Genomic DNA, 8,690 nt, shown 5'->3' with positions numbered 1-8,690 from the left:
CTCAGACCTGTAGATACGTGAAAACAGAAACACCTCGTCCATGTTTATAGATTGTCTGGTTTCCCATAGCTAGGTCCGATGAAGATGACAGATTTACATTTAAGACAGAAAGTTATCATTTACCTCATGCATATTAACCAACGCAAAGAGAATAATCAGAACTATGTGCCAGAGACTATGGCTCAACAACCAGACTCAGAGGAGCGAGAGCAAAGCGCTGTTTTCTGATGGTACCATGCGGTCTGCCTCTTGTTTTATATGTATTGAACAAATACAATGATCACAATGCTTTGTGTCACTATAAACAAAGCTTTTCTATTTAAATACGGGTGCCATCCCTCCAGGACACACTGCCAACCTATCCTTATGGACCCTGTGTGGTCTCCCAGACAGTTCTCATAGCCAGTTCTCAATAACATTCATAGAATTCCCAGGTTGATACTTGAAATAAAATGAAATCAACACATACAATCCTGACTGCTTGCTTTGTGTCCGTTTGTTACAAGCTAAACCATGTTGGAAGAGGGAACCTTGACTGAGAGGATTAACCTGTGGGAAAGTCTGTGGTGCAATTTCTTGATTGATGATCCATGATCACTGTGAGCGGCGCCACCCTTGGGCTGGTGGCCCTGGATGCTCCAAGGAAGTTGTGGAATAAGCCGTGAGTAGGAAGCCAGTAAGTAAGCAGCACTCCCCCATTACACGGCTTCAGTACCCACTCCAGGTCCCTGGCTTGGAGTCCCCGGACAATGGACCTGAGAACTGTAAGTTGGAATAAACCCTTTTTTCCCCAATTTGTTTCCAGTCAGGGTGATTTATCACAACAAAAGAAACCCTAACTGAGACACTTTCCTTCTGATTGCAGCCGTAAAACCTGGAGACAAGCTAAGGAAACTAACTCACTTTGAGGGTTGCTGAGCTCATTCAGTAGGTGACAGCATTGTCGGTGCCTCCAGAAGACCTAACTTTAGTCTCTGGAGCCCACACAAAATCAGAAACTTCTCAAAAGCTGTTCTCTGAACTCCCTGCATGCCCTGTCATACACACGCGTGCACGGGCTTCCTCCTTGTCCCATTCACACAAGTACAAATAAAATTACATTTTGAAGAGCAAAAAAAAAAAAAAAAAAACAATTCCGGGACTCTGAAAAGTAAATAAAAACAAGTGGGTAAGAAAACTTAAGAATCTAAAGCTTATCAAAATTCCCCTAGTTTTGGTATCTACTGATCTAGACTGTGAGTCGGTCCAAGTCTTCTGTGTGCATTAGGTCTAACCAAAGAGCTGCAGGCGAAGCTTGAAGGCTGAGAAGGAATGCCCTAGCTCCTTTCATCTTACATTTTCTTAACCCTTCCCTGTGTCGTTGCCCAGAACTCAGACCATGCAGGGTCTGCAAAAGGGCCTCAACGAGTGAGTGTCACTAGAGATATCCAGAAGTCTCTTTTTCCAAGGACTGAGAACTATCCTGTAGGTCTAAGGAGCGGGGCTCCCAACAGAGTGTACTAAATGCCTATTGATATCTTATTATCTGTGTCTTTTTACAATGTGAGGTGTGTATAGGAGAATGAGGTTAATAAACCCCAATCCTGACTAGGGGTAGAGAGGGGGCCCATGAAACCCCAAAATAGTATAGATATTGCAGATAGAAACATGGGACAGTAAAGTTACAAGATTGTTTGTAACTCCAGGGCTCATCAGCAAGCTGACTCTGATGCTAAATGTGTTAATATATATATATATATATACAATGAGAGCTGAGCCTCAAGACGGTCACACTTTGAGGCCACTGTGGCTGGATGTGCTGCATGTCTTTGATCCTGGAGGCAGAGACAGGTGGATCTGGGTGAGTACGAGATCAGCCTGGTTTGCATAGTGTGTTCTGGGAGAGCCAAGGCTGCACAGTGAGATCCTGTCTCAAAAACTAAATAGATAAATAAATAAATAAACAAACAAACAAAAACGAGCCATTGGAAGATGAGTACGGAAGGCGTGGTCCCAAACAGAATTATATTACAGCCTCAGATTGGCTGAAGTTTGCGGCCTTCTTCCCAATTTCCTGACAAAACAACAACAAAATACTTGAAACTGCAAAGCACAGGATAGTAAGGCCAGTAGGCAGAGAGTCCGGGCAAGCATGAAGGCATTGGACTATCTCAGCAGACGATGTGTGTTGTGCATGGCAGGCATGCTCCAGATAGTTTTATGACATAAGCTAGAGCTACCTGAAGGGAAGGAACCTCAGGTAGGAAAATGCTTCCACAAGATCCAGCTGTAGGCTATTTTCTTGATTTAGTGATTGATCGAGGATGGCGTAGCCCATTGGGGTGGTACCCACTCGTGGGCTGCTTGTCCTGAGTTCTATCAGAAAAGCAGACAACATCCCCCACAGCCTCTTCATGAGTTCCTGCCTCCAGGTTCCTGTTCTGTTTGAGTTCCTGTCCGGCCTCCCTTCTGTAATGGATGACAATGTGGAAAGGTAAGCCCAATAAATCCATTCCTCTTAGCTTGCTTTTTGGTCACAGTGTTTTGTCACAGTAATAGTGACCCCAACAAAGACTGCCAGGGTTCGAATACCCAGCATCCATATAAAGATGGGGGCACAGATGGCACCTGTAATCGTATCACTCTGGAAACAGAGGAGCCCAATCGAGCTGGTAGCCAGGCTAGCTGGGGTCATTAGGCAACAGGTTCAGAGAAGGAGGGGGGGGGGCTAAGAAAATTAAAAAAAAATATAGAGATTATCAAGGAAGACTCCCAATAAGAATTCTGAACCTTCACATACATATATGCACATATAAACAAGCATACACACACAGGAACATGCAAGCACATACGCTTGCATACACGTGTGTACCACACAAATAGGAGCCTGTAAACATATATGTGAAAAACCAATTATGATATTTCTGAAAAGATTTTTCAGTGTGGGCACAGACATTTGATTGCAACCTGTAGGAGCTGGGGCAAGGCTTTATCTAGTGATATGGTATGTGCATATCATTTAAAGTCGTGAGACTTGATTCTAGAGAGAATGAGAAAGTAACGCTATAGTGTGCTTTAACTCGTTAACTGCCATTAAAAGGAATCAGCAAAAATCCAAATATTGCTAAAATGCAATAGTTGACGAAGGCTATTTAACCAAAAGAGAGAATTCAGCAAGTCACACACAGATGGATCTAAAGGACATGTTAAGGAAACAAAAAGAAGCAAACAGAACCAGGCACGAAAAGACAAACACTGAATGCTTACATGAAGAATCTGAGATAGTCAAATTCCTATCAGATCAGGATCAAAGGTCGGGATGGTAGTTACCTTTCAAGTAAGAGCATTTACTACTCATGGAGAAGACCCTAGTGTGTTTCCCATTACTACAGTCAAACAGCCCATGACAACCTGTAGCTCCAGCTCCCAGGCATCTGATGGCCTCTTCTGGCCTCCACAGGCACCACAGGCACGCATGCATATCCCCACACCACACACAGGGACTCACAGGTACACAGAACTAAAACACAGTCTTTGTGTCTCGATGTCTGAGCGACGGTGACTGGCAACGATGTGAGTAGGAAGAGCAAGGGTACGGGCTGCATTTGAAAGCATTTTACTTGATGTTTTTATTTCATCTTTCCAATAAATTTCAGTTGCACCGAGGGTAACTTATTAGTTGCAATAACTTATCAGTGTGGTGATATGAAGGAATGTAATATGTCTACCTATATGGCATTTGTTTGACAATGAATATGATGATTGTGTGATACCTATTGTGGACCAAGGTTTTCCCACATCCTTTTTTGGAATTTATCATCAGCCTATCTTTAGGACAGATGACATCATCATCATCATCATCATCATCATCATTATCATCAACCAAATGCAACCAAGACTAGAGAGAGGTTTAAAACGTGCCTAATTTCACATAGCTTCAAGTTTTTCCTTGCAAAATACTAAGTGCTCTGGAGAGGTTGTCCGATTAGACTTGTAAGAATGTGGCATTAACCCTGGTTTGGAGTAGTGCTCTTTCCCAGGCTCACATTCCTGTCCATCCTACCCCCCTGGGGTGGTCCTCTACTCTTCATGCTGGGGTGTTTCTGGAGTTGCTTATACCCATCACCCGGTCCATTTCTCTCTGAGCTGTGGAGGTCTGACTTTGCGAGACAGGGACAGAGTTCAACTTTTCTGTCCTGAAGGCAAGGTCAAAGCTATTGACTCCTCTCCAGTTTGGGATGAAGAGTTTCAATTTAGGGGGATGATACACCAGAAGTTGACCCAAGGCCACACAGTCTAATTGCTAGCTGAGGACTCAGGAAGCAAATCATTTGGACAGAGCCAACCAGTTTTCTATCGTGGCTCTTTCCCCCTCTTTCTTACTAAAAAAGAACAGAAGTTTCAGCTTCGCCAACGACACGAGATCGGGGGCAAACATCCAATGATGAGACCCCCACAAACACTGCTCAAATTTGTTCTGGCAAAGCCACTTACGACTACACTCTGCGGTGAGGCGGAAAGGGGTGTTGATGCTTTTGTTGAAAGCTGTTTTAGGAGAGACATGCCTTTCAAATTCATCACATGGTCATGAAGAAAATTATGTGAGGTTTGCTCATTTTTCCTTCAAAGCATCTCTGAAACAAAACTTACCACTGGGTCTAAAGGTTAAGAAAATAAAAAAAGGCCCTCCCCTCCAAATCACTGCTTGTCACTGTACAGTTGAACCCTGAAGGATGTTAGATTTCCCTACATGGTATACCACCTTCAATTAGTCCCATGAGAATAGGCAGGATATGGTAACCTAAATTATAAGGTATCTAGCAGACAGGGAAGTCAGGCTATTCCTTCTTTACCACTGGACCCCACGTGTAGACCAGTTTCCAAGAGCATATGGCAGGGATCACAAGGATTCTTAAGATTGGCTCCAAATGGGGTCAGAAAAGGGCAGGCTTTTACCACCAACAGATTTGTCTTCTTATGGTAAGATCATAAACTCCAGGCAATTGCAAAGCGTAGTGCAGAATTGAGGTTCAGATAGATATTTTATTTATCTGTTATGTATATGATTTCTTAAAAAAAAATCCCCTTCAAGTCAGTCTTCCTTGTCAGTTTAACTGGACTTTAGAATCACCTAGGCGATACAATTCTGGATGTGTCTATGAGGGTGTTTCCAGAGCTGTTGAGAGGAGGAATGAAGAGAAAATCCAGTCTGAATGGAAAAGGTTTTGTCCCATGGTCTTGGTTCCTTACTGGGTGCAGAAGGGAAGAGAAGAAAAATCTGAACATCAGCATTTACCCCTTTCTTCCCTCTGATAGCAGGCACAGGGAGGCAGCTCCCATTTGCCCACCGTAATGGACTGTGCTCTCATGTTGTTACAGGACTTAGCATCAGAGAGAGAGAGAGAGAGAGAGAGAGGAGAGGGGGGGGAAAGAAGAAGAAGAAGAAGAAGAAGAAGAAGAAGAAGAAGAGGAGGAGGAGAAAAGTTGCCCTTTCTATTGTCAAGATAAAAGACACTTTTGGTTGTCAGACACTTGGAAGCTGACAATGAGAGGAAAGAGTGAACGGCTCAGGCACCACCTAGAACAGCTCCATTCCTCTTCCCACTTCAGCTCACGTTAGCCAACTATGCCTCTATCTAATGGAGCAGAGATTTTGTTTTTGACTCTTGACAGAGACCCTTGGTAAATTACTCCGCAATGGATGCACGTCAGACTTTGAATTTCTTTTAGTTTGTATCCCTCCTTAGTTTCTTTATGAGCCATCTTGACAGTTTTGATGACCAGCTTTGCCTTTCAGAGTTCTGAGCCATTTGGATTCCTGTTACCATAAGAAATTCTAATTTCTTGGTGCAGCATTTTTCCAGTCCTCTGATGTTCAAAGGGAGGGTCCCAGCATCTCCTTATAACATCTGCACGTCTGCCCAGGTGGCTACAAGCTCGTCAATAATATATCACTTATAATGCTGTTATTAGGGCTAGGTCCCGTCTGGGGTGCCGTGCGTTACCAGGGAAGCTGAGGTCCTGTCTCAGGGTTCTTAGTCTCATTAATAAAAGGACTTAATAACAGACTCAGAAAAAAAGCTCAGGAATAATTTTATTAGATTTTCAAGGAAAAACCACCAGACAGGCATGGTGGAAATCTCTATCTTGTGGGAAAGGGAGATGTGGAAAAGGATCAAGGAAAGTCTTGGTTTTGCCAGATAGGACAGTTCAGCAAGCAGCCACATAGGAAGAAAGGAGATAGCTTCTGACAATGAGTAAATATGCCTCAGTTACAGAGAATGTAGATGTAGACTTTGGTCAATATCTGAAGAAATAGAAAAGAAGAAAAAGAAAAAAATGTCATTTTGAGTTAAGACTTGAGAAGACAAACCAGGAGGTGATGACACACGCCTTTAATGCAAGCACTTGGGAAGGAAAGGCAGCAAGTCTCTAAATTTGAAGACAAGCTCATCTATAGAGCACATTCCAGGACAACCAGAGCTATACAGAGAAACCATGTCTTGAAAACCCTAAAATAAGCAAGCAAGAACACACAAACAAAAAACAACAAGGCTTGGGAAGACAGACAGAGTTTCAAGGCAGGTCCATAATTCCAGGGTAAGATGTTGCAAAGGAAAAGTCCTTCATCTTATTAAGGGGTGATTCTTCCTCCCATCTTTAGCACGCCTTTCGGCAATTGCTTCTCTGAGAAATGGTTCCTTGGCTAGGTGATTGACAGACCCAAATGGATTAATTTTTGTGTTTCTAGGAGCTTGGAATCGTATGTCTCCACCTAAGCCTGGAAATAGATTCCATTATTTTAACCAGTAGGGAATAGCTTTGGTTTAATGGACATCAACAGAACCTTATTAAGTCTACAGTAACATTTCCATTGTAGAGGAGGTAACTCCAGAATCATTTACCAAATCGGTTGAAATTGGAATAAATGTATCCCATCTCCACAGAGAAAATCTTAAGATCTAATTCTAAGGCTCTTCACCAGGAGGCATTGGCGTCTGTACTGGATTTCAGTTACACCTTCACATGTAACCTCCAGGAGGGGATATTCATTTAGGAAGAGCAGAAGTCAGAGCATTTTGAGTCTCGAGCAACGGTACTCCTGAAGCCATTCCTTTTGGTTTCCTGTCCTTAAGCTGTCCAGTAGGTTCCTATCCAACACCATCAACACCATTCTATTTTGGTGACAGGCTCCACCAAGTTGATGGCTTTTTGAAGCACATTCGGTGTTTACCATGTCCAAAGAAACTCCATTTCCCCAAATCCCAAAAGGCAGAAGGGATATATATGGTGCCTATCAACATACCAAAGCACATGTGTGCCTCCAGGCTCCCTCAGTGCCACAAGCACCTGTTACACATTCCTTCAAAGTCCATATGAGCTAGCATCCTAGCTCTTCTCACCTCCTCCCCTACCTTAAGCTCCCTCCATCTCATGGGCTTCCCTCCCGACAGCTGCTCATCCTTCTTATAACCCTGCTATTTCTCAATATGCTCTCCCTGTCTCCTCCCTTCCCCTAGTCTGCTCTTGCTTCTCTTCTGAGTAGGTCCAGACTGCCAGCCATGTACATTTTACTTCTTTCTCTCTCTGTTCTGAATTCATCCAGACGCCTCTGGCTGTTTTCTCTCTCTCATATCTACAATAAAAATCTCCCCTAACCATACCACAGAGTGGTATGGTTTATACAGTTTATACAGTGTTCTGATGAACTATTTGGGTGGCTGCCATAAAAATAAAGAAATGTTTGCCCTTTTTTATGGATTTGTTGAGTCATTTCAGATGGAGGAACAAGGGAGTTAAAGAGACCTTGATTGTCATTTGGGTAACCAAGGAAAATGTTACCTGTTTGTTACTTTGGTACTTCCCAAGTAGAATTCTGGCTAGCTAGCCTCTTCTAAACTTATATGATGAGTTTGAAAATAGCATGGTGTAAAATTTAATCTGTTTCTATGGATCCCGAAAAAAAAAATAAAACCTCAGTAACAAGCATGCTGCCACTTCATGCTTACTTTTGTGTTTTGAATCTTCTGTATAATAAAAATTAAAATTATTGACATGCCTAATTTGAAATGTGTGGGGTGGAGTGTCAGGAAATACATATTGCTATAGCAGAATACCTGAGCTCTGGCCCCAGGCCCCCTCTCTGTGACCTGCAACTGTAGCTCCAGGGGATCTGATGCCTTCTGGTTTCCTTGGGTATCTCACTCCTTCACTCCCCTTGCATACTCTTGAACACATCCACACATGCATGATTACACACACACACACACACACACACACACACACACACACACACGCTCCAGTCCCATGAAGATGTAAAACCTACCATTTGAGCAATCTTGCTATTTAAGATGATCTTGGGAATAACTTTAGAACTAGAGGTCTGGATTTTCATGGTGGAAATGGGTTATATCTATCTTCCAGTTTCAACCTCCTAAATGATGTTAGAGTTACCTCTTCAGAAGGAAGGATGGTACCATGGTTCTGAAGGACATCGGGTCTCTATTGAAGCCTAGCAAGACAAAACTATTGTTCCTGTCCAAAACAATTAAATCCGCCTCTGGCCCTGAGTTGAGATATGGCATACCATTGTCATTGTCTCCTCCCTTAAAAGCTAATTTTGGGATAGACTCAGTAATTAATGATACTTGCCTCCAAGCCTGAAGACATGAGTATGGTCCTGTGTGATAAAAACTTAGGATAGACTCAAA

The sequence above is a fragment of the Microtus oregoni genome, unplaced genomic scaffold (assembly GCF_018167655.1).
Source record: "Microtus oregoni isolate MIOR12 unplaced genomic scaffold, Mior012 000007F_ref0000211, whole genome shotgun sequence".
NCBI classification, from domain to species: domain Eukaryota; kingdom Metazoa; phylum Chordata; class Mammalia; order Rodentia; family Cricetidae; genus Microtus; species Microtus oregoni.
Note: the sequence above shows the minus strand (reverse complement) of the source record.